This window comes from Eriocheir sinensis, chromosome 42 (assembly GCF_024679095.1).
Source record: "Eriocheir sinensis breed Jianghai 21 chromosome 42, ASM2467909v1, whole genome shotgun sequence".
Classification (NCBI taxonomy): domain Eukaryota; kingdom Metazoa; phylum Arthropoda; class Malacostraca; order Decapoda; family Varunidae; genus Eriocheir; species Eriocheir sinensis.
This window is the reverse complement of record NC_066550.1, coordinates 5,902,320-5,929,325: the sequence shown is the minus strand read 5'-3', so window position 1 is coordinate 5,929,325 and position 27,006 is coordinate 5,902,320. Positions and strand designations below refer to the sequence as shown.

General features: G+C 42.3%; 1 pseudogene; it reads right to left on the bottom strand.

The window, feature by feature from the left end:
• Window positions 1-1,385: 1,385 nt before the first annotated feature.
• LOC127010204 (protein downstream neighbor of son homolog) lies at window positions 1,386-27,006 on the bottom strand (annotated as a pseudogene).

The following is a 27,006-nucleotide window of genomic DNA, read 5'->3' as shown; positions in this document are numbered from 1 at the left end:
GAGCAAGGGTGGCTGAGGAGTTGTAGGGGAGAAGACGCGTGTCTGGTCTTGAGGGAGTGTTGAGCTGCTCCGCTCGCGAGCTGTGTGCGTGTCTGCCGTGCCCCTGTACTGTGCCTGATTAACTAACTGTTCTGTGCCCTTGAAAGTTGCTGTACTGTGTGAGGAACCTGTCATTAAACTAGAACTTAGTGTTGAACGTGTATCCTTTGTGCCCTGCCTCGTTCCCTCCTCCCCTCGGTGTTCTGTGTGGGCCGCTGTGAGTGACTGGTGCCCGTGTGGTTGTTCTGGTGGGGATCACGCCGCCTGCCTGCCCGTGGATGGTGTGTGGTAGGGGGGGTGGCGTAACAGTATCCATTCCTTCACTCCATCCACTGTAAGCAGTTCTATCACTGATTTTTTTCTCAATCTCGTTTTCATCTCTGTACTAAACCTAGATTTAATGAAGAAAAATTTGATCCCTACCTTTGTTCCTTCTTTCCCTCACTGGTAATTAAGCTTTAGAAGTCTCCATCATTCCATTACACAGGAGTTAACTTGTATCTTTTCTCTCATCTCTTTCATCAGTAGGTTCTGGAAGTCTATCCAACACTAGTCTTGAATTTTCCTGTAAACAACAAATTCTTTCATGCTGGAAGTCTTGATACGCCTCAGGAACTTTTTTTCTTTTTCTTATGTTTAAAGCCCATCTGTGTCTTCTGTCTCTCTCTTAGGTCTCTCTTGAGGTGCCTGGATGGTAGTCACCCCCAGCCTGTCATGGCGCAGGCAAGCTTTTTATAGTGTTTTTATTGTAGTCACTCACACAGTAAGGCGTAATTTTTGTTGGGTGAGCAGTCCTGTATATTAACAGCTACAACAACACTTTGCATTTGTTGAATTAGCTTGAAAAGTCAAAACTGTTTAACACAACATTCCATATCCTTTACTTTTGACATTCCTCCTTTACTTGATGAAAAGGTAAAAGTAAAAGGTATTGTTGGGAGCACACACACTATCTGTTTGTGACCTCAGTACTCGTCTGTACCATTGGCCCTTGACCTCATGGTGAGTGAGAACCCATTACCCCGGGACACAAGGCCAGTATGACATCCACGCTCCCACAGTTTACCTTCCCCAGGTATCCGTGTATCGACTTATATGAAAGGGAGGATGGTATGTGCCCTATAACTCAAGATTGCTGTCAGAAGCAGGTGAAGCTTTAACCCGGTAGCAGCGGGGATCAGGTTTCTTAATGGTCCCTCTCAGCGAGAAAATGAGAAAAAATCACCCCTCACACAAAGCATTTCATAATATATATCAAAGTATTTATGATGAGATTATGTATCATCTATTTTGGGGGGTTTATATCATGGCACAAATTTGCCCTACTGGGTTAATGAAACTACTCATATCTGCACACTTTTATTCAATATAGAAAATATGCCACAAAATAATTTGAGCATTGGTGTAAACATAATTATATTTTACAATTACTTTTCCTTTTGAGGAATTGATTTTTCACTTATGTTAGAGTACTAATAATGGTTCACACAACCCTTGTATCTATTACTGCACATACACACTACCACCTAACAAAAACTCTTCCACAGGATAAATTGTCACTCACACAGTAAGACTTAATTTTTGTTGGGTCAGCACAGACCTGTAAAATATTAATTTGACTACAACATTACATGGAATTTGTTGAATTACCTTGAAAGTCAAAACAGTTCAACACAACCTTCCAAATTATAAATATTTATTTAGTTATGTCTGTGAACTCTGGATAATGCCAAAGGTCTCAGTCAGCACAGCAAGTTACTGCCCAAGGTTCTGTGTGACTGCTTAACACTTCACACACCGTCATATTTTTTCTTCACTGCCATACACACATTTCCCTATCTCCTTTCCACAAACATCCTATCATCTATTTCTCATTGCCATGCACACTTATCCCCTTACATACTGCATTATACATATCATTGCAATAGCATCTCTACATTGCTATATATGAATATATAAAGGACATGAAAACCCCATCCATACACAAGCATGTCTTAAGCTTTCTACAGTGTCCATCATTAAAAAAACATCCGAGTCCATACCTATTCATTCCATTCTCTGCAAATAGCTTGCATAAGTTGAATAAATATATATTAAATGAAAATATTAATTCTTTCTTTTCATACATTCAAAGTAATTGATTACAATGAGTCTTAATCCAACCATTTCCTAAATTTCAAGCAAGATCCATTTTTTCCTAAAACTTTCAAACCTACACACACAAACATGCACACACACCACACACAGACAAAACAAGTGACACATTATTCAAAAACAAGTGTTCGTTATTTCCATTATGGCACAGTCCCATGAAAAGAGGCAAGAGGGGACTCGGTATGTTGGAACACAGATGTAGTTTGATTCTGTCAGTCATTTCTTTGGGCAAATACAGTCGCGATATGAAGTGATGTCGCTGCTCTCAGAATGTTTCGCATGGGAGCATTTGAAGGTAACGGGAGTGGTGTGTAGTTATTGTTTGTTATAATGTTCCCTATTAATGATAATCTTTAATACGTTGTGATGTAAAACACGGTAAAATAACATAGTAGTACCTGAATCACAATTACACATTCATTTGTTTTAAAAAATGCAACTGCGAATGTCATGTGTTGTCTACAGTTCTGAATTAATATAGTTGCAATACACATGCACAGTATGACATGAAGCGAATGGACAGTTACTGGCATTTGTGTTTTACTGATTAAGAAATGGTCAAAAAATAAGGTTTCACATTAAACACGTTTTATTCACTATGATGACTTATTATCCACTGAAATATATAGTAACATTGTGATCAGTAACGATGATGAATGAAGAATGCCTTCATAGGTAGGGTTGCCATATCTGAACTATCAAAATTCCGGACGCCTCTACGAATGTTCAACAATAGCCTAATGTTTGGCAACACTGCAATTACCTGCCCGCATCCACGACCACCACCTCCATTTCAAAGCCATATATTCTTATTTCCCCACCTTCGTCGATTATTCTATGGCACTTATAAGCTGTGGACATGTTCCATTGATCACCTCCAAGCATTAGAAGTCTACATGAAGCTTTTGTCATCGTTATATTGACCAAGAAAGGCAATGATGTTTGCAATTGGCGGCAAAGAGTGAGCTTGGAGTTACATAACATGACTATTCTGAAGCTATTTATTCTTATTTTTTCATCTCCGACTAACCCTCAGTAGTTATAGGCTGTGGGCATCTTCTCTTGATCACTATCATTCATTAGAAGTCCACATAAAGCTTTTGTTATCGTTATGTTGACCACGAAAGGCAAAGAGTGAGTCAGGGGTGAATAATAGGTATGGTGCGCGGGCGATGACGTCATCATCAAACGAGAGTATAAATCAAATCAATTACGCCATCCTTGTTTAGGATATCGACTAATTATGCATGTCCTATATATTGTGCATATGTTAAGTTTATTGTTGTCAACAATGATCATGAAGATAATTTTACTTTCTGTTTGAGTAATATGTCAATATATGGACTTCATCTGACTTGTTCCTTGGTGAACGAAAACACTTTGTGTCAAAATATTTTGACAACTCTTCGTAAGACATCACTGAATATTTCTTTTCTATTTTTTTCTAGCTTGTAAAATTTATTTATTTAAGTTATGATGAAGATACAGGAAAATAATGGTACTCTCGAAAATATATAACGATACTTGCGTGATCAAAAATAAACGTACATGGCGACATCACCTCATATCGTGACTGTACATATTCTTTATGCATAGAGTTGAGGTCCGAGACTGAATGAATTTCTTGGTGTCCTGTGGATACACTTCCTCGTCACTTACTGGTGCTTTAACCACCTCAGCCACCGGGTCCATGTAACTCTTCATGCAATCTACTAAATTGTTCATACGATGCAGTTACTTTTCTTCGCAGATACAGTTCACTGATTTTCATCTCTTAAAACCAAGAGACAGCCCCCTAAGAGTCTCTGACCCACAAGAAGTCTGAACAGACAAGTAATGTGTGCTTGTGGCTTTGGTGTGGTGTCTTAGAGTTGGTGATGACAGGCACCTCAGCTCATCACATTCCCATACATGCACACAGAACATTATGGAAAGACAGCATGAAAGGAAGGCTCTTGTCACACTTTGCAAAGTACCCAGTGCAACAGTGTCCAGCAGCAGTAACTTAGACAAACCTTAAAATAGCATATAAAAGTTCTTGACTGTACTACTGTGTCAAGTGTCCAACAAGTCTATGAAGCAACAAGAACTAATGACAGCATAAAAAGTGACTAGAACGTTGCACGTCAATGAAAAAAGTTAAAAAAATATACTGATGACAACTTCAAAAAGTGACTACAGTGCTGCACATCAATAAAAAGTAATAAAGAAAGCAGACTGAGGACAGCATAAAAAAATTACCAAGTTTCTGCAAAACCCTAAAGTAAAAACTATTAAATTGTGAACTACTAACAGATAGAGCAGCAGCATTAGTGTCATCAGTTGTTGCCATAAACATTCTGGCGGTCATCACGAGCAATATAACAAAATTTTTGTATATCAGCTGCCACAGAGGGAAAAAAAGCACCGGGAAGGCACACAGGTAGACTAGGGCAGGGCTGGTGTCAATGGTCAGACCAGGTGTACTTCCCACCCCCACAAGTGACCTTGCGGTAGGTGGGGGCACACAGCAGCTGCCTTGTGGTGCCGTCCAGACCATGGTCCACCAGATCCTCCTGGGCAAAGGCCTGTGGGAGGAGAGATGCTTGTAGCCACACAGATGACAGTCACTAATGCATCACTACTTGGTCAAAACTTGTGTTGCGACACCCGATACATCAAGCTTAAGAACATGTAGTATGTTTTTGGCTATGTATTGTTAGAAGCGACTGGAAAGCACACACACACAATCGCACCAGACTTACACCTGCCCTCCTTCACTTCCCCTAAGTCCATTTCTGTCCTGAATATTAAAGTTCCGTGACTCATTATGTAAATTTTGCAGATTGTGGTTCGTCCTGTCCTGAAGTCTGCAGTACAGCCCATCAAGGAAGAGGCTGTGGCACTCCATCTTGCCAGCACACTACCCATGTATCCCTCGACCCTCTTGTCGTCCCAGTTTGCCTTCCTCCAAGGTATTGTGAAATTTTGTTTTTAAGATCTACCGTGCTCTTGTACACAGTTTGTCATCTTTTCATCCACATGTGGCACTGCCTGTATAGCCAATAAGGTTCATCAGGTATAATGGTTAACTTTAATTTTCTTTGAAGGTCCTTCAGACCCTTCTCCTATTAGTTCTCGTCCAGCTATTTATTTACACCTTATTTAACTATGTCAATAATACTTCAAAGAGCCTCCAGAGGAACACACTGATGACTTAAAAGAAACTAATTTTAAGTTCCCTGTCAGTATATTTAAAGTCACCTCAAGGCAGAGTTTACAGCTTTCTCAATGATGTGTTACATCCTTAAAGGTTTACACATGAAACAAGTAACATGCCATGTGCAGTAATTAATTTTGTTTTCCTCGACAGAAGGCTAGTGTAGGACGACTGCTGGCTGGATTGCCCTGCCATTGTGTGCAAGGCATCTCCATCCAGGCTAGAGGCGTGCCACCCACTTTCTTGCTGGGTTAAGACATTTGGCAAGGAACACTGCACATGTGGAAGAAGTGTGACACGTAAATAAAGAACATTTCAGCTCCCTCGACAACAATAGTTAACTTTAATTTTCAAAGTTATTACAGGAACCAACATGGCAGGTGACAGAGGCAAATGGAAGCAACTCATCAAGAACAGCGACCCCGTATAAAGACAGGAACTGAAGGTTGTTGTAATGAATTTGTTCTATATGTGTCTGGAAGGTTGTTCAATAAACAAGTTGCTGGGGCCACTCCTATTCTTTGATTTAAGAGAAAACCCTTCCACTTTATCTCCGGAGCCTCTTTTAGGTAGTTATGACTTTATCATTAAGTCAATATTAAGTCAATAATGTTTAGTTAGTCAACATGAGACTTCTGGTAGTAGTTAGATAAGTGGATTAGTTAAAGCAAGGGTGCATCAAATGAGTATATCCACAATGCTTGTCACAGCTGTATGCCACGCCCCTAACCCAGTATACAATAATGGTGAAAGCCATTACCCAATTTCACCACTACCCAACCTGTGCTTACTCCCTTGTACCAATGCATTATGCCAGCTGTCCTGTTAAGAGCGACCATGTCCTCCAGCTACCAGTCACACACACCTTTAGTGCTCCTGTAGACAGCATGGTGAGCAAATTTGTCATGTCAGTAAGCATTTCATCCTCTCCTCAGGCTTTGGGGGTATACCTCAGTTTCTATGAACAAAAATATGTCTCTGATCCCTGAGACAATAGGACAGGTTACTGGACTACACAAGGCTGGGTACTAAACAAAGGAAGTATGTGAGGAAGTTGGTGGGTATTCTGTGAGGAACTGGGTGAGGTCCTTTAAAGATGGTGGCTGTGTAGTTTTTTGTGCACTCCTAAACCATGTCCTGGTATGCCCAAGAAGACTTCCCCAGGCCTCTAATTGTTCTGGGGAAATAGCTGGAGTCTTGGACATGTCAGGATGTGGTTTGAAACTAAGCATAATTATTTACACAGCCACAGTCATTGGAGTGCCTCACCCATGCAGTTCCTTACAGAATATTCACAACAGCAACTTAATCAGTCCGCTGCGATTGGCACGGATTTGGCTTTCACTGGTAGCCTGGTAACATAGTCTCAGGTCTTTCTCTGCCTCTGTGGTGGATAGTGGAGTGTTTCCCATGTGGTATTAGTATGCCAGATATCCCCTCCCAAAGTGCATGACTTTACGTCTTTCTTCACTGAATTGTAGCAGCCACTTTTTGTTCCATTTCTGTAGCTTGGTGAGGTCTTCTTGTAGGAAATCTGCAGTCAACAGGTTAATAATTTCCTTTGCTTGGCACCCAATCTTGTGTAGTCCAATGATCTGTGCTGTTGTTTCAGGTGTCAAAGAAATTACTTTTCCCCATAAGTACATACCCCAAAGCCAAAACACTTCGTAACTGAGGACAGAATGGGGCACTGACCAACAAGACCTATTCACACACCACACAAGCTACAAGAGCACTGAAAGTATCGGTTGGCTGAGCTAGGGAACATCCAAGTCACTTATGGGGAATGGCTGGTATAATGTTTTGGCACTAGGAAAAAGAACAGGTGAGGTACTGATCTTTGTCATTAATAGATATCAGATCATGTGCCTGGAAATACACATATGATAAGCATTGAAGAAGCATAAGAAACTACCACTACCTACAAGGAGAGCCATAGAATAGGAGAGTTTGCCCACCATCACAGGCACAATGCTACCAAGAGAGCCTGTGTAAAATTCAATCTGATGCTGATACAAGTGTTTTGTGCTCTGGGTACTTCTGCGAGACCCTGATGATACCTAGAGCACAGGAAAATTATTGTATATCATCATCAATTTGAATGTCACACAGATCTCTTGGTAATAACATGGTGCCTGTGATAATGACGGCCAAACTCACTCTATTTTTTAACAGCAAGGGAGGCAGCTCAAGGGCAAACAATGAAATCAACAACAAAAATCCCGGCTAGACGCTGCTCAGAACAAAAGAAAAAATAACGAGAGGCCAGAAGAGAGGTCAACTGTGGGTGGAGAGTTGTCTTATTCTGTGGCTCTACCTACAAGCAAAGAGCAAGCACCTCCCACCACCATCTACCGCTACACCTTACCTTGGGTGCTGTGGTCGCCTCCTGGTGTGTGTGTGGAGGGCAAAGGGGAGACTAGACACCACAGGACACAGGGAGAGGGAGAAGGAGTCCACTGCCTGGTAGAGGAGCGCTGCCAGCTGGTGGACGGTGCATGGGAGCACCAGGCCGCTCACCTCCATGCTGTGTTACGTTGCCCCGCCCTGCTGCACCAGCCTGCCCTTCACCTGTGGGGTCGCCAAATGTTAACCCTTTCATTGCTAAGTGCTCGCAACGAGACTATCCCCTCAGGCGCGCTCGGGAACCCCAGCGGGGGAAGGGGATCTCTTTTAACCGCTATATCTCAAAAACTATTCATCACAGTTACAAAACAAAAACACCATTGGAAAGAGGAGGCCAAGATCTATAAGATTCGGTTATGTAAGCCTCTCCTGCGAACGTACAGGCACGTTCAGGGGGTGTTTTTGCTATGAATGCGACTGGTGCTCGCAGCGAGCTTTTAGCACCACCAGCAAGTGACGCTTGTGCTCGCTCTTTTAACCTCTGTATCTCAAAAACTATTAATCACAGTTAAAAAACAAAAACACCATTGGAAAGAGGCCAAGCTCTATAAGATTCGGTAATGAAAACCTCTCCTGTGAAAGTACAGGCATGTTCAGGGGGTGTTGCCTGTGAAGACACATTTATACGTGCGCAATGGTCAGCCATAAGGCAACTACTGTAGATTTCTTGATGATGGGGTGCTGGCAGGGCAGTATTGCCAACTGCAAAATTTACAACTATTTGGTCAAAATATCTGTCATGTGATAGGTGAAGCTATGCAAAAATGTCGCTATATTGGACAACAACATTCATCAGTTGCTCGTCCGTAGACTTTCTGCGCTGGGCTGACATGATTTTCCACCAAATTTAGTGAAGAACCTACTCAATTGGCAATCCTGTGTTGTGAGAATTAGTGTTGGAACACTCTCATACGCGGGAGATTTGAGTGCAGCTGGAGCTCGCAGCGAGCGTTTAGCGCCACCAGCAAATATGCCTAACACCCGCTGCAAGCGTTTAGCAATGAAAGGGTTAATAGCTATGGAGGAAGGTGTCATGGGCTAAATGTTTATAAAGAGATTCTCAGGACCTTATATACAGTAGGGAGGATAATTAAATAACAGGGATAAATTTAGAAAAGGCTGATAATATGATGTAAGAAGGATAACTGAATAAGAGTGATAAGATGTAAGGAGAATAACTTTAGAATAGGCCAATAATATAATGTACCAAGGAAAGACAATAAGATGTTGGGGAAATAAATATGTGAATAAAAATTGGTATTGCTCCATTCTTTCATTAATTTGAGCTAGCAAGGCAAAACTACACATAAAGCACTGGGATGACAAAAGCTGAAAGAAAACACAAGCAAACTACTGAAAACAAACTAAAAAGGTGAACTCTTCAACACCAAGCCACTGAAGAGGAAGCAAAAACAAAATTAGAGGAAGGACAAACATCAGTCAAATAAAGAAAAAATAAGGTGAATCATCATCATCATCATTTCAACGACGCCTGCTCCTAGAAGCTCCCACCAGGGGATGGCCACGGCAGAAGAGTTTCCATCTTTCTCTATCCAGACACTCCCTCCTTGCCTGCTCAAAGTTTCTCAAGGATCTCTCACCCCTCTCCCTAACGTACTTCTGCACCCTATCTCTCCATTTCACTGGAGGTCGTCCTCTAACATTCCCTCCCTCTATCTCACTCATATACACCCTCCTGGTCATTCGCTCCATGTGACCAAACCACTTTAAAGTCTGTCGCTTCACTTCTTCCACCACTCCACACTTCTTCTCTTCACCCACATAACACATTCCAAAACACACACACTTTCATTACTCATTCCATCCATTCTACTCACACCTCATGCACTCCTCAAATAGCTCATTTCCACTGCCTGCACTCTAGACCTCTGACTTTCATTCCAGGCCCACATTTCAATTGCATATGTGAGGGTTGGTACTATTATTGCATTTCTCAAATCCCTCTTTACCTCCATGCTCACACTTCTGCCATTCTTGATACATCCCAAAGACCCTACCACCGTTCTTCCTTGCAATGCCCTTTCTCTTGTCTCTCCCTCCATACCACCATGCTTACACATAACTGATGCAAGGTACTTAACCCCAGATTACCAGTGTTGTCCAAAATCCCGGCATGGGGGGTTAATTAGCGTCGCGGAAGGAAATCTGTTAGACCCACGGTGCTCTGCGGCCATGACATCTCAGTTGCCATTCTGCCCTTGGTGTGTGAGGTACGTTGTTTTTTTCCCGTGCTTAATTCCTGAACTATTCCCAATTGTCCGGAATTCCTGACAACAATAGTAATAATGACATATCAAATATAATGCAGGCATAAGGGCTTCCGAGGCTGGAACATTTCGGGGGACGTGTGAACTCCATGAGTGACACAACTCAACACAATCAGCCAACAGCCTGGCAGTGGTGCCTTCTAAGGAAATGAAGTGTTTTTTTAAAGTTTCACACATTTTTTTTTTTTGTAATGTTATTTTTGGGAAATATGTTAAGTTACAGGTCAAAGAATTAAGAATGTATTCTAGTTTAAGTAAAAATTTTGTAATTAAACTTTGTACTATTCCTATATGTGTTTTTATGCCTGCAAAGTTTGTCCAGAATTCCGGCCATCGCTGGTAACCACGTTACTCCAGCAACGCTGGTAACCTAGGGTTAAACTCATTAACCTCCTCCATTTCTTCACCATTCAAAATTATTTTGCATTCTTTTTCACATTCAATTCCCACTCTATATGGGCATACAAAATCCACAACCTCACTTCTACTCTGCTCACAAACCATCACTTTACTTTTGTTGACATTTACATTCAGCTTTCTCCTTTTGCATACAGTATCAATATCACTATCACTATTCAATAAAGTGATAAACAAGAACAATCAAATGAAGAGAAAGAACAAAAAACATATAGAGAAAAGAACAAATACTGTATTTCCCATCATATAAGATGCACTTAAAAAAAAAAAAATCAACCTGCATCTTATACCTGATGGTTAGGTTTACGCAGACCTTGGGGTTAATGTTACTGGTACAAGACCAACACCCAAAACACCTCTATTTGACACAACAGTTCCTAGATGTTCCCAGAATTTTTATTTTTTTATATTTTTTTTACAACAGACAGCTCAAGGGCAACAAAAAGAGTAGAAAAAAAATGCAACATGCTGATCCCACAACAGACAAAAGTAGAGTGGCCAGAAGAGAAGTCAATTTCGGGTGGAGAGGTGTCTTGATACAATAGGCAGGAGGAAATATAGATTGAAAAGGAATGATTAACTCTTTAAGAAGAGTTAGGATGAGATATAGGGATGAAGCTAGAGTGCGCTTTCCAGTTGGGAGGGGCAGCTAGAGCAGAAAGCCCAGCAGAGGGGTCATAAGACCAGACAGCATAAATATCAATGAAAGATGAAGACTGTCCGGTATGTTTGAGATGAAAGATACCTTTGACTCTACTCTGTCCAAGGAGGTAAATATATACCCCCATACATGTGATGCATACTCCATATATATATATATATAAATGAATATATATATATATATATATATATATATATATATATATATATATATATATATATATATATATATATATATATATATATATATATATATATATATATATATATATATATATATATATATATATATATATATATATATATATATATATATATATATATATATATATATATATATATATATATATATATATATATATATATATATATATATATATATATATATATATATATATATATATATATATATATATATATATATATATATAGAGATATATATATATATATATATATATATATATATATATATATATATATATATATATATATATATATAGGAGAGGAGTCAGTTCGAGGGCATAAAAAAAAGTAACAAATGTTAAAAAAAAGCCCGCTACTCACTGCTCCTAAAAAGAGTTAGAGGAGTGGCCGAAAGAGGGGTCAATATCGGGAGGAGAGGTGTCCTGATACCCTTCTCTTGAAAGAGTTCAAGTCGTAGGCAGGAGGAAATACAGATGAAGGATAATTGTTCCAGAGTTTACCAGCGTGAGGGATGAAAGAGTGAAGATGCTGGTTAACTCTTGAGTAAGGGATTTGGACAGTAAAGGGATGAGCTTGAGTAGAAGGTCATGTGTGGCGAGGCCGCGGGAGGGGGGGAGGCATGCAGTTAGCAAGTTCAGAAGAGCAGTCAGCATGAAAATATCGACAGAAGATAGAAAGAGAGGCAACATGGCGGCGAAATTTATGAGGTAGAAGACTATCAGTATGAGGAGGAGAACTGATGAGACGAAGAGCCTTAGCCTCCACTCTGTCCAGGAGAGCTGTGTGAGTGGAGCCCCCCCACACGCGAGATGCAGACTACATACGAGGGTGGACAAGGCCCCTGTAAATGAATAGCGACTGTGCAGGGGAGAAGAACTGGCAGAGATGGAACAGAATGCCCAGCCTCGAGGAAGCTGATTTAGTAAGAGAAGAGATATGAAGTTTCCAGTTGAGATTTTGAGTTAAGGATAGACCGAGGATGTTTAGTGTTGAAGAAGGTGATAGCTGAGTGTTGTCAAAGAATAGGGGATAGTTGTTTGGAAGATTGTGTCGAGTGGATAGGTGGAGAAACTGTGTTTTTGAGGCGTTGAGGGACACCAAGTTCTTCTTGTCCCAATCGGAAATGATAGTAAGGTCTGAGGCTAAGCTTTCTGCAGCCTCCAGCCTGGAATCATTTAGTTCCTGTTGGGTGGGTCTTCTATTAAAAGAAGTTGAGTAATGCAGAGTAGAGTCATCGGCATAAGAATGGATAGGACAGTTCGTTTTGGAAAGAAATAGAAACAGAAAGAGAATGGGAGATAGGACAGAACCCTGCAGAACACCACTATTAATAGGTTAAGGGGAAGAACAGTGACCGTCAACCACAGCAGCAATAGAACGGTCAGAGAGGAAACTGGAGATAAAGGTACAAAGAGAAGGATAGAAACTGAAGGAGGGTAGTTTGGAAAGCAAAGATTTGTGCCAGACTCAATCAAAGGCTTTTGATATGTCCAGTGCAATAGCAGAGGTTTCACCGAAACGGCTATGAGAGGATGACCAAGAATCAGTTAGGAAGGCAAGGAGATCACCAGTAGAACGCCCCTTGCGGAATCCATAGTGGCAATCAGATAGAAGGTCAGAAGTGGAAAGGTGCTTTTGAATCTTCCAGTTAAGGACTGATTCAAAAGCTTTGGATAGACAAGAAAGCAAAGCTATAGGACGGTAGTTTGAGGGATTGGAACGGTCACCCTTCTTAGGCACAGGCTGTATGAAGGCATAATTCCAGCAGGAAGGAAAGGTAGATGTTGACAGGCAGAGGCGAAAGAGTTTGACCAGGCAGGGTGTCAGCACGGAAGCACAGTTTTTAAGGACAATAGGACATAGTTTGTGTTCAGCACTCAAAGGGGCCAGAGACACCAAATGACTTTCTCCCATGGTACTGCGCAGTGTTCTTGATTCTTTTTAGCTTACAAAACGATCTCTTTCCAGTGCAGTTCATCACGAACATTGACGAATAGACACATAGAGCTATCTCCACACTGACGAACGCTGCAATCACATCACAGTTGTGTACGGTTGAATAGTGTGACTTGAGTTGATTTTTCCTGTCTTCCTTCTTCTAGAACTGTCTTGAGGAATGCCTGGAAATGCACAATTTCTGAAACCAGACAAGGTTCCAGATCGTTTGGATAGCTCCTGAACAGATTGGCTGCAGAGTCCCTGAGCTTGTCTGTCAGCATAGTCATGATGTTTCTGAAGTGTTTCATAGGATTTTAAGCGATCTCTGAGTGACAGTATTAGCTGTACAAGGATGGGCATGTATGATGTGGTCCTGAATCTCTCCCTGGGTGACAGCTATGCGTCCTCTGCGCTATGTAATTCATCATGATGTCGCTTCCGCCTTCGCACACGTCCTCGGTCATCTTTGTATTTATTATGACCACATTTTAGGACAGCAGTCTGTTTGTAGTCATCGAACCGGTCCCGTTGATCTTGAACAAACTCAATCAGTGATTTGAGTAGATTTAATGCTGTGTTCTAATCAAGGCCTGTCTTCTGCAAATGCTGACTTGTTGCATTAAATCTCTTAAGGATGTTCTGCCATGTTACTAAGAGAATTACTGTCCCAAGTTTCTGCATTTCCTGCAAAAGACCAGATGCCTCACATCTAGCATCTGCATTTAGATGTTCGTCCATTGCTAGATTTTCTAGTACCACTATGTTTTGCTTGTAGCCATTGTCTATGTCTTCTACAACATTTGCTCAGGCCAACCATTGTGTGTCTGGCAAGCACTTGATAACTGGTAAGCATTGCAGCGCATCTCGATATTTGCGCCAACGATATATTGACTTGACCAGGTAAACATACAGACGTTGAATCGTACCAAACATAGTCACTGCAACATTCAGCAGCACACATGCCAACAAGATTCAGTGAATGAGCCATGTAAGGAACAAACTCTGCAAATTCACAGTGACATTTTATATGCACCTGGGTGCCACTGTATTTTGCAGACATGTTGCCCGCGTTATCATACGATTGACCGCGACAGTCACAGATGGGAATACAGTCCTCCCTCAAATAGTACAGGGGTTAGGGACCAAGGAACCCTGTACTATTCGAAAATCCGTATAAAATTAATGCCCCCCCTAGAAATACTCCTGGGCACTCCTACAGGATCCGGGTCCCGCCTGGCTCAGCTGTTACCCGCGGGCCCAAGTTGCCAGTTATGCATTTTCTGCTGCAGTCACAGTGCAGTGTCGAGAGGGTGCGAAGCCCCCTCATTAGAGATCAAGTTATTTAAAGTTCGGTTGGAGTAGTTTAAATATGCGTCCAATAACTATATAATATGGAGGTGTAATGTCGTATTTTGGAGGCACGGAGTCAATCTCCATAATTACCATTTTGTATCTTATTTCAAGTATGATTTAGAGAGCAATAGAAACTATGGTAGAGAGTAAGAGAGAGTGTGAGTGTATGACAAGACTCGCTCGCTGACCCTTGCAACAATAAACTATCAATCAATCAGGGAACGCTGCCAGGTTTGCTCCATTGCCAAGTGTGGTAACACAACAGCAGAAAATCATAACTGGCAACTTTGGCCGGTGAGTAGAAGCTGAGCCAGGCGGGACCCGGATTCATGTGGTATGCTCTCCAAACCGTAACGTAAGTCATACCAAAACGTAACTTCTCCTACATCTGAATTCTTCTGCAAGGTGAATACCTCTCTTGAATGCTTTGGGGTGCTTAAGCAGGTGTTTTGGCTTGTCTTTTGGGTCCCATGTTCATGTTATGTGGTAATGGAGAAGTGTAGCTGAGGTTGTCCACACACACGGACTTCAGGAAACCGCATAGGTTTCAATCTGGCAGAACAGTGTTCCTGATGTTCTGCACACACATGGACTGAGGAGATGCACATGGATGGAAGTCTGGAAGAACAGTGTTGCCACTCAAGCCATGGCTAAGTGGTGCAACGAGCGGAAAATTTTAAAATCCTAAAAAAAATCTTCTACGATAATCCGTATAAAACCAAAACCATACTATTTGAGGGACAACTGTATTGTGTTTCTGCAAAAAATTCAGTAATACGTACTTCTGTAATTTCCTTTCTAGTATAATTCAGTAAGGGTACAACATGTACCGAATGATTAGGCATTGCTGGTCCATATGAGACATGTCTGGAGTGGAATCCACAGATATGGAGTAATATTTGGCATATTTTTTAACTTCTGCTACTACAGTAGACATAACATTTTCACCCAACACATCGATCAGTTCGTTACATACTGTTGAGGAGAGGTAGATTACATTACTATTTCCCAGGTTGGCATGTTTCTGTAAATGCGCCACGAGAAAATGAGTCGCACTTGCTAATAAGCTCAAATGTTTTACGTGACTCAAGTCAGGGATTATATTGATATGACATGAAAGGATGGCAGTGGTATCCTTGAATTAAACGGAAAAGTGCTTATATTATTGTAATGGAGTTGGCGTGGGGCCCCTAAATGCGCAGGGCCCCAAAAATGCATGGGTCCCTGGGCTGCGGCCCTATGGGCCCTGCCCTAAATTAGATGGGCAGGAGGTTTTCTCTAATGCACGTCTCATTAAACGTGATGGCTAATTCAGCATTCACTATTTTCTTGAGGGTATTCTCTCTTTTCCTCAAAAGAGTCTTATTCTCTTCTGAAAGATTATTTATGACCTCTCCATAAGTGGTCATTTTCCGCTAAATCCAGGATTTTGGCTCCTTGAGCCTTCTTCAGTAGCGTTGTTCTTCTCAGAGTGGAAGTGAGAATGTGATCTTGGTGCTGCGCTCACGCCTTTTATCTCCGGGCTTGGCCGGGAGGCAAGTCTTGTGGCCGGCGCTGCTGGCTGTGCGCTGCTGCTTGGCGCTGATTGTGCTGCTGGCTGACAGGTTCCGCTTGTGGTCTCCGCGCATGCTCAGAAAAGCCTGTGTTCGGGTTGTCCGCTTGTATGTTTAATGTTGGTGACATTTCTTTGATGTATAAAGCCTCCAAGACAGGTAACCTCCGCGTATCCAGTATTACTGTATCTTCTTCCAGCATGCTTCTTGTTAATGTTGTGCCTTGTTCTTCTCGCAGGTGGTTTTTTGGAGCTCCTGAAGCTAGGTGAAAGGTTAGGCGTCGGGATAACTTAGTCGTCGTCATGCCGATATAAGATGTGTTGAGGACTGCACAGTTTCCTCTTCTGCAGGAGAACTTATATACGACGTGGGACTTCTGAGTATCCTCCTTCTTCTGGTCAGGGCTGTTGCGTAGTAGGAGCTGACATGTTTTCTTGTTTTGATATTAGATGCGTAGACTTATTTTCTTCTCTGGGCTTGTTGGTTTGACGTTTCTGTGAACGATATTCTTTATTATTCTTTCTTCTTCTTTATACGCGGTCGAAAAGAATGCCCTGTAGTAAATGATGATGCTCGTTTCGCTTTCTTCAGTTGTGTCGATGGGGCTGCACCACTGTTCTATTATTTTCTTGGTGCGGCGTAAAACGTCTCTTTCGCTTAAACCGTTGTTGATGAATACTTGGGTTGACCGTTCTAATTCTTCATGTACTTTCCTCTAGGTACTGCAGTGGGTGAGTGCTCTACGGATGTACGCATTGATTGTAGATTCTTTGTATCTCTGAGGACACTCGCTGCTTCCATTCAGGCAGTGCCCTGGGTTGGTAGGCTTGATGTATACCTCGGTCTGAAAGGAGGCACTCTCTTGCTTGACTAGAACGTCGAGGAAAGGCATGGCATGAGCATGCGAAGACCACAGCCAGCCAGCACTGGGATGCATCAGCCAATCAGCGACAAGCAGCGAGCACAGCCAATTAAGTATGCGCGCGCACTTGCCTCCCGGCCAAGCCCAGAGATAAAAGGCGTGAGTGCAGCACCAAGATCACGGTCTCACTTCCACTCTGAGAAGAACAACGCTACTGAAGAAGGCTCAAGGAGCTGAAATCCTGGATTTAGCGGAAAATGACCACTTATGGAGAGGTCATAAATAATATTTCAGAAGAGAATAAGACTCTTTTGAGGAAAAGAGAGAATACCCTCAAGAAAATAGTGAATGCTGAATTAGCCATCACGTTTAACGAAATATATATATATATATATATATATATATATATATATATATATATATATATATATATATATATATATATATATATATATATATATATATATATATATATATATATATATATATACACAAATATAAGAACATAAGAACATAAGGAGTCTGCAAGAGGCCAGTTGGCCTATACAAGGCAGCTCCTGTACACTCAACCCCACCTTACCTCACCATCCATGGCTTTATCTAACCTCTTCTTGAATGTATCTATGGTACTGGCACCCACAACATGGCTCCCAAGCCTGTTCCATTCGTCCACCACTCTTTTGGTGAACAAATTCTTGCCTATGTCTTTGTTGAATCTGAATTTGTCTAACTTAAAACCATTGCCACGTGTCCTACCTGGTTCATTTACTATCAAAATCTTATTGACATCCCCTTTATTAAAGCCCTTCATCCATTTATAGACTTTGATCAAGTCTCCTCGGAACCTTCGCCTTTCTAGAGTGTAGATTTAAATGCTTCAGCCTGTCTTCATAGGGCAAGTTTCTCACCCCCTGAATCATCTTTGTCATCCTCCTCTGTACAGATTCTAACATCTTGATATCCATTCTATAGAAGGGGGACCAGAACTGAGCTGCATAATTGAGATGAGGTCTAACTAGTGCTAAGTAAAGTTTGAGGATGACTTCAGCGCTCCTATTGCTTACGATCCTTGAGATGAAACCCAGTACTCTGTTTGCCCGATTTTTAGTCTGAATGCATTGAGCCCTAGGACGGAGGTCAGTGCTCAATAGGACTCCTAAGTCTCTCTCACGCCCAGACCTGCTTAGAGGAGTGTCATTTAAGGAGTAGTTGTGTAAGAGGTTATTCCTGTCTACACTCAAAATGCTACACTTCCCGACATTGAATTCCATCTGCCACTTCCCCGCCCAATCATATAGTCTGTCAAGCTCATCCTGGAGAATGGTAGCGTCCTTGTCTGATTGGATTACTCTACCGATCTTGGTATCATCTGTGAACTTACTGCCATCACTACTAATTCCTGTGTCCAAGTCATTGATGTAAATAATAAAAAGCAGAGGACCCAGCACCGACCCTTGTGGGACTCCACTCGTAACACTGCCCCATTCAGATTTTTTTACCATTGATTTGCACTCTCTGCTTCCTACCACTAAGCCACGCCCTGATCCAGTTCAAAACTATCCCATCTATGCTGTGAGCCTGTAATTTTAGTAATAACTGGTGATGAGGGACTTTGTATACTTTCTACTCTTCTCTGTGTCTGAGTTGCCAGTGGCAGCTCAAACACAGAGATTTTTTATTTTCCAAATATATCTTGCCAAATCATAGGTGCATCTTATACTCTGGTGCATCTTATATGGTGGGAAATATGGTAAGCACAATCGAATGAATGGAAAAAAAAGAAAAAAGAAAATATATATCAAATGAAAGGACAAGAGAATCATCAACCAAAGAGCAAGACCCCAAACCTGGCTCTCTCGTCACTCACCTTGAGAGGGCGCAGCATGGCGCCCTAGAAGGCCACAGGTGCCAGCAGGGTGGGCGGCACGCCAGCCAGCTCCCCGGTGATGGGAACACAACTCTTGCTGTTGATGAGGAAGTTGATGAGCGTCTGCATCTCCATCCCTCCACGTACACCAGCGACGACGGCCGAGTCAATGTTACACTGCGATTAAGGTGAGGGAACTAGAGGACCAGAAACAATGATTTTTTATTTTTCATAGTAGAGGAGGGGTAAAAATAAATGAAAACAAAAAAAGACTAACAAAAATGCTTGCTAAAGGCCATGACTGTGAAGACATGAAACTGGGACACGATGAAAGGATTGGAAATGAAACTGAGGTGTGATGCAAGGACAGGTAACAAGGAAATTGGATGCAAAACTATAAGTAAGGAGATGAAAGGACAAGAAAAAGATACTATATACAAACATGAAACTTAAGTGAGGAGAAGGGAGGAGAGATCACAAAACTGTATGTAAGAATAAAACAGCAGTGAGGGGATTTAGAGGAGAAGAACCAAGGAAAATACAAACACAAAGCTGAGGTAAGGAGACAAAAGGACAGGAAACACTTAAGTTAAAATGAGGAAACCAGAGGAGTAGAAAAGATTAGATTACACAAAAACATGAAACTGATTTGAGGAGACTGTAGGACCAGAAACGATGGAACCTTACACAAAACTGAAACTGAGGTGAGGAGACGAGGCAACAGAAAGTAAGAAAATTGTATAGATATGAAACTGAGGTGAGGAAATATGAGAGGAAACGAGAAAATCTTATACAAATGAAACACTAAGGTGAGGAGACAAGCAACATTCAACTGTACTACTTTTTACTACTACTGTCACAACTATACCTCACTTATCACTACCCAACCTAACCTGGACACTAAGCTAAGACTCACCCACACATCAGCTAACAGGAACAACACTCACACTTTCACTCTATTGGGGTTCAGGTTCGGAAACTGCGACGTCTCCACTCCCAAGTCCTCCAGCCATGACGTCGCTCATCCTTTCCCTTCCTCCTCCTCATCATCATCATCGTCTTTCGCTTCCTCATCCTTTTCTTTCTTCACATCCACTTCCTCCTCCTCCTTCTCAGTGTTGTGGAATGGCATCTTGAACTCCATATCTGGAATGAGGTGAGAATGCAAGGATAACAGCAAATGAGAAAGTGTAAATATGAGTATGTAAAAAAGAAAAGGCAAACAGGTAATGGTGCGATCTTGAACTCAAAATCTGGAGTGAAGTGTGAACATAAGGAAAAAAAGTTGTGAATGGCAAAAGTACGACTAAATGTGAAGGCATGAACAGGAAGGAGTAAGGAGAGAGAAAAAGGAAGGACACAGTATGGACAAAAGTAAGAACAGAAAGAGAAGTAACAAAGAAAAAAGGAAGAAAAACTATAAACAGGAATAAAAAATAGCAAAAAAAGAGGAAGCAAATGACAGAAATTATGGAATGAGGTAGAAAATGTATACTTGTAAAATGTTGAGAATGTTGTTTGGTACTTACTGATGCAACTAATACCACCACCACCACCAACACCACCATCCACACCCAACACCACACACTCACCCTCCTTATCATTACACCCTCACACACCACCCTACCCTCACCCCACACCCTTCTTCCTCCACTCTACACCCTCACACCCCTTCCTCCTCCTCATCTGATTACTTTCACATCCTTTTCTTCACTCCTACTTCTCCTTTATCTTTACTCCTCCTCCTCCTCCTCTTCCATCTCACTTTTATGCCTCTTTCTCTACATTCTGCTCCTCCTCTACCTCTGCTATCACTTTTCATTCTCTTCCTCTCATTCCTCCTCCTCCTCTTTCACTTCCTCCTCCTTCTCCACTTCTGTCTATAGTCTGCTCCGTCCTCCCACACCCACCTCCTGCCCGCATGGCCTCCCGCAGCCCCCTGGTGGTGGGCGTGATGAGGGTGTGGACCTGGGAGATGCCCGCCACACCCGCCGCCCTGAACAGCACGGTGAAGGTCGAGCCGCACACGTAGAAGAAGGGACACTGCCGCACCCTCAGCAGCTGGTGCAGGGAACGCAGACTCTCGCTCCTGGAACAGTGGAGGAAGAACGTGGTAAAGTCTGCAGAGAACTGGAGTTTGTAATGTTCAAGGGCATAAAATAAAATAAATAAATAAGTAAATAACAACAATCTAAAAATAATTAAAATAAAACAAATAAATGAATAAATAAAATAAAGCCCAAAATCACTCAGTCAGTCAATCAGGGTATTAAAGGGGTTGAAATATATATACTAACTGGATATATAACAATATATTATAAAATAATATATATATATATATATATATATATATATATATATATATATATATATATATATATATATATATATATATATATATATATATATATATATATATATATATATATATATATATATATATATATATATATATATATATATATATATATATATATATATATATATATATATATATATATATATATATATATATATATATATATATATATATATATATATATATATATATATAATGATTAAAAAATGTATCATAAGAATAAAATGTAACAAATAAAATGCAACAAACACATGAATAAAGTGAAGAAAACGTAACACAGCCCATCCAAAAGCTAAAACAAGTCGTCACACCCACCACTCAGCAAGCAGCGCCTCCACCATCTTGGGGTGAGGTGCCACAGTGCCAGGGGGGCCGTGCGTCGGTGGGGGTGCCAGAGGAAGAGGGGGCCCAGCCAGGGGAGTGCCGGATGCTGCCACACGAGACAGCGCTGGTAGAACTGGGCGTTAGGAGGTGTCCAGCGTCCTCTTCCCCCCCTCCCCCTCAGCGTACCCTTCGTCCAGGCCCCCTGCCAGGCACCGCACTAACCCTGTGGTGCCGGACGCCTCCTCCGATGTCTGGGGGGTGAGGAAAAAGAAAACAAGTATAAAAACTTAGACTTGGCAGAAAAAAAATAATAAACTAAACCTTAAGACAAATTCATATAAAGCACTGAAGGCAAAATACTCATGTGTAAAAAGATGTTGAAGTTTTTTTTTTTTTTTTTACAGTAAAGGAGGCAGCTAACGGAAAAAAAGGGGAAGAAGCAAAGGACATAGAAGATAAGGAAGATATAGAAGAAAAAGCAGAAAAAAAAGATGAAGAAGAAAGAGAAGAAGAAGAGGAAAAATAAGAGGAAGTAAAGGAGAAAAGGAAGAAGAAGAAAAAGTAGAAACAGCAGCAGCAGCAGAAGAAGAAGAAAAGTAAGAGGGGAGAAAAAATTAAATTGCTAACTTTTACTCTTTAGAACAGTGGCAGGGAGAGTGGTATGGCAGTAACGAGGGTCCACCTGCCCATACCTTGAAGTTGTGTTTCCAGGGCAGCGGTTTGTTGCACTTGAAGCGGAGGTGAGATTTGAGGCACCAGTCCAGGGGGAGGTGGTCTGCCCAGGGGGTCTCTGGGGTCTGGGGGGGAAGGAGGACAGGATGAGGAGGGAGGGAGGTGGGGGAGTTTTCCTATATGAGGCATCGAGAATCAAACAAAAGGAATATATAAAAAAAGAAAAAAAAAATTCACTCGGCAAAAGTAAATGTTGAAAAAACTCGGGTCCAGGGCCAGAGAAGCCAAATTTGATACCTTCTTTACCTGCTATTTTCACTATGAGGCAAATTCACCTTCTCTTGGCATAGAAGGAAGGAGCATGCTTATGTTGGCACCTAAATTTCACTACCAAATGACATTGTGTGTGTCAATAGAATTTACAACTTTACTACAAAAATCTATGCCAAAACGTTTTAACCTGTTGACCGTGGATTACCTACAAGAAGACATCACCAAGCTACAGGAATGGATCAAAAAGTGCCTGCTACAATTCAGTGAAGAAAAATGGGAGGGGATATCCAGCATACCAATCCTACGTGGGAAACACTCCAATATCCACCACAGAGGCAGAGAAAGACATGGAAGTAGTATATGTTATCAGGCTACCAGTGAAAGGCCAAAGTTGTTCCAATCACAGCGGACGGGTTGAAAATCGCGACAAAAGATGCCTTGCTCAATCCAGTAAGAGTATAATTGGGCAAGAACACAACCACTAATTCACCTTGGACTCCCCCACCACCACCTCCCTCCCCCTTGATCAGGTTGGTGAAGGAGGTGGTGCTGGTGCTGGCGGTGGATGACAGGGGAGGGTTGAGGAGCTGGAAGAGGGTGGCATCCGTGGTGTCATCCTCAGTGCTGGCACTGTGGAGCTGCTGGCACTGCTTCTTGTTGGGAGAGGACCTGAGGATGGAGAAAAAAGGGAAAAATACACTAAAAATAATAATACAAATTCTTTATTATGGTTGGAGAAACTGGCCGAGGGAGAACAAGTGATAAAAAGAATAAACCTGACAAGACACTGGTCCATTTGAAGTGAAACCAGCAAAAAAGGAACTAATGTAACAATGTGGTATTTTTATTCTTTTGGCCAATGTCTTCTGTCACTGAGTAGTAAGGAGAGGAGGAAGAGTAGGAGTAGTAGCAGTAATAATAATAATAATAAAAATAACAATAATAATAATAATAAAAATAACAATAATAATAATAATAAAAATAACAACAGTGGTAGTAGTAAGCAGAGGATAAAGAATATAAGTGATAATAATTACTAACAATAATAATGATAGTAATAAGCTGAGGAGGAAGAGCACGAGGAGCAGTAATAATATCAATAAGGGTAATGATAGCAACACTAACACCCCATAAAATAGATCCTATAACGCAACACTTACTTAAATGGGTTCCTCCTCTTCACACCCACAGTGCCCACACAAGCAGAGGAGGAGGAGCCAAAGGGTGAGGATGAGGGTGCCAGGACCTGCAGGGGTGTGGCTGATATCCGCGCCTGCAGCAGCTTCTTCCTGGCCTTGAGTCTGGAGCGCATTACATCTGAGGGGTAAACCCAAGGGTCTGGGGACCCCACACCCCCAGTGGGACTCATGGTGGGGCGGGGCAGAGCGGGGTAAGGGCTGGTGAAAAGATGAGTGACTCTGCAAATAAATAGGAAGGGGCAGGTGAAGAAAGTAATGAAAGGAAGCAGTGTGAGCATGGAGGTAAAGAGGGGAATAAGGAACAGCATTATCCTGCCTACTCTGTCATATGCATCAGAAATGTGGACATGGAATGCAGCACAGAAATCAAGGATATGTGCAGTGGAAATGAGTTATACGAGAGGTGCATGTAGTGTTTCAGAATGGGATGGAGAAAGTAATGAAAGTGTGAATGAGCGGTTTGGTATGGGTGTGACAGCAAAAGGAGTGGATTGTTGAGTGGTGGGGTGGGTGTAGCGTGATGTGCTGAGATGGTTTGGAGACGTGATGAGAATGAATTCGTGAAGAGAGTGTATGAGGGAAGGACTGAGGGAGGGGGGGTCAGGGGAAGACCACCTGTGAAGTTGATCAATAGGGTGAGTGAGTATTGGAGCGAGAGAGTTAGAAGTTGCAGGATTGAGTGAGCTGAGAGGGAATGCCAGAACAGGGAGAGATGGAGACACTGCTGCCGTGGGCACCCCCTGGAGGGAAGTTCACGCAAGGGAGCAGGGCGTCAAAGATATAGATAGATAGATAGGGTTTAGGAACTGGGTGTGAGGTTCTCTTCCTAATGGTGGGCACCCATGTGGCCCTTGAATTGGCTCTAGCTTTACGTAACAACTTTCACATATGCTCCTGGTCCATTCCAGCTGTGGGCAGTGTTGACACCTCTCCTCAATCCATTAAAACATCACTACAATGCAGTGTGGGGAGGACCAGACTGTTGAGAAATTATTTTTTAATGAAAGGGAATGGAGAGAGGGGTCCTGTCTTTAGCTAGTGCTGACGGTAATGGACTGAGATGCAGATAATGACTCAAAAGTCCTTAAAAATGTGGGGGTTAAGATTCGTTTTAGGACCGTGCCAGTATCTCATTACTTACCTTAGGAAACATCAGTAGCTCTTCATATATCTTTTCTACAAACCTTCAACAGTGATGGAAACGCTTTGAAAATCCAATGCAAAGACATTTTTTAAATCTTGAAAATAGGGGATAATGTTTACGGAAGCACGTCGCCTCCTCTGGCGACAGTGCAGCCGGTCTTGCGAGAAATACCTCCTCGCTGAAATAAGTCACATATACATGTGGGGGGGGGGGTTTAGAAGGGGGGGTTGATGGGGGTGCAGCCACCCCGTTAGTAGGTAGTAAAGCTCGGTTGGAGTAGTTTAAATAAGCTCCCCGACCCTAAACCCTCTGTGAGCTATTTTGCGGCTGCGGCGGCTGCAGCGTCGCCGTGGCCACCGCCAGAGGAGGCGACGCGCTTTCGTAAACATTATTCCCTATTTTCATGAGTGAAAAAAAAGTCCTGGAATTGGATTTTAAAAGCGTTTCCGTGACTGTTGAAGGTTTGTAGAAAAGATATATGAAGAGCTACTGATGTTTCATAAGGTAGATAACAAGATACTGCCACAGTCCTAAAACGAATCTTTACCAAATGAGGGATACCCTTTAGCTCGATGCTAGTGTGTGCCTTGCATCTCGTGGGTTGGGTTCGATTCCTGGACTGATTGTTGGGAAAAATTCATCAAGAAGTAGAAGTAACCACACGACAATATTATGCTGAAAAAATTGGTGAAAAAAATGGTAAATCTCCAGATTGTCAACCGTGGGACACTATCGGACGAAACTACTTTTTTCTGATAGTTTTCGGCATTATGAAATAATCTGCAAACTGTTTCTGTCGCAAATCATTAAATCACTAATAAAATGAGACTTTTCAGTGCCCGTTCTGCACCCGCTGTGCAAAATAGTTCACAGAGAGTGGTTCAACTTGTTTACTGTTTCTATTTTCACTCACTGCTCACAAAGATCACAAGTGGACAAACGAGAACAAAACCAGGCACATTAATGTTTTTCCTGCCGTGTATTCCCCCAGCGCCCATGCACGGTGGACAGTAGAGAGACTTATATCTGCGAGAGAAGGTATTTCTCACAACACTGGCCCGCATAGTGGACCACTGCCACCCTGCGCTGTACATTTCACCGCCCCACACTGCATGCCAAACAATTTTAAACTAACCAAACCTAGCATGATGTAACCTCCCTAATGGGGACCCCCTTCAACACCCTTAACGTAGGGGCTTCAACCCTCTTAATCCCCCTAATAGGAGGCTTCACTCCCCTTAATCCCCCTTATATTTGCGATGGAAAAGCAATATGGCAGTGTGTTGTATGGACACATAATACATTATACAGCACCAAGGTATTCTTTGCTGTGAGCAATTGACAATCTGGAGTAATCTAAAAAAACATGGCTGTTGTGATGGCTTTAGCCAAGGGGACTTGTTACTATACTGTAGTTACACTTAGAATGGCCTGGTGTGGCAGCAATATTATGGGCTGCCTCATTTACCGTTTACCGTTGATAAGGTTTCAGGCCCCGCTCCCCTACTGGTGCAGCGCCCTGCGAGGGCCGTCAATAATTGCAATGTTTGCCTCAATAATAATCCTCACTGCCCTTATTCTCAAACGTCGTAGTGACAGGGTAGCCAGGCAGGTGAGTGGCCCAGGTGAACTGCCTGACACCCTTGCGAGCTGGAGTCTCAACAAGACATTAACGCTGCGGGCTCTTCTGAGTACAAAAGTTGCGTAGCTCAGCAGGGAGCCACACCTCAAACACCATTTTAAAGTACAGGCACGGCAGGTCGGCCTCGGCCATCACCAGACCCCTAGTGTCACGCAGAGGACACAGCCACGAGTGGGATCTGAATGTTGACTGACAGGCGGACTTTTTTTTTTCTTCGTCCTTGAACTATTTCCAGACCCCGACCCTACCAGCGCGGCGCCCCGCCTCCCCTGCCGCGCCCCCGCCCACACAGTCCCACGCCCTCACCGTGCCTGCGTGTCCCCGGCGTGGTGTGTGTGAGGTAGTCCAGTGTCCGGGCCGCCGTCCTCTTCTTCTTCGTGGGTGTTTTATGGGGCTATTTAGGCTGTGGACCCACAGCCTCTAGAGCCCCGTCAGTGGTAGTTGTTATCAGGA